The sequence below is a fragment of the Perognathus longimembris genome, chromosome 19, assembly GCF_023159225.1.
Source record: "Perognathus longimembris pacificus isolate PPM17 chromosome 19, ASM2315922v1, whole genome shotgun sequence".
Taxonomy (NCBI): Eukaryota; Metazoa; Chordata; class Mammalia; order Rodentia; family Heteromyidae; genus Perognathus; species Perognathus longimembris.
In genome coordinates, this window is record NC_063179.1 from 15,518,240 (window position 1) to 15,518,884 (window position 645).

Consider the following 645-nt stretch of genomic DNA (forward strand, 5'->3'; position numbering starts at 1 on the left):
TCAACTTGTTACCTCCTCCCTCATTTCCCTCTCCCCCTCCCTGCTTCCCTCTCCTCCCCATGATACGTTCAGTTGGATTACACTAACTGGTTTTGTGTGAGTATTGCTTTTGGAGTCGTTCCTCTATTTGTCTTTTGCCTCTTGATTTTGATATTCCCTTTCCCTTCCCTAGTTCTAATACAAGTATATACAGTATCCAGAAAAATATGGAATGCTTCACAAATTTGTGTGTCATCCTTGTTCAGGGGCCATGCTAATCTTCTCTGTATCGGTCCAATTTTAGAATACATGCTGCCAAAGCGATCATTAGAATATTGTATTGTAAGTATTGCTGTTGCATTGGATCACCTTTTACACTTTGTCACTCCATTGTGATGTCCCTCCCTTAATCTTTCAGAAAAACTTTACATAGTGTAATGTTTAAACTAGATTTAGTATAACTACATCCTCAAATATGTAACATCTACTTAGAGTGAAATATTTTATGTTTACTTTCATGAATAGGACTAAAATGAGCAAACATCTGTTCAATGTCTTGATTTCATTGTATTTAAATATATAACCAGGAACTGGATTGTCCCATTATAGAGAAACTTTCTCTAACCCATTATCTTCCTCTCCCTCTCTCTTTTCCTTTCTCTTTTT

The 645-nt window shown here is 36.3% G+C and overlaps 1 non-coding gene across 1 annotated transcript; it reads right to left on the reverse strand.

Annotated features, from left to right (window-relative positions):
• Positions 1–200: 200 nt before the first annotated feature.
• LOC125367871 lies at positions 201–307 on the reverse strand. Its single transcript, XR_007214175.1, has one exon. It is a non-coding gene; the product is annotated as a U6 spliceosomal RNA (small nuclear RNA).
• Positions 308–645: the final 338 nt, after the last annotated feature.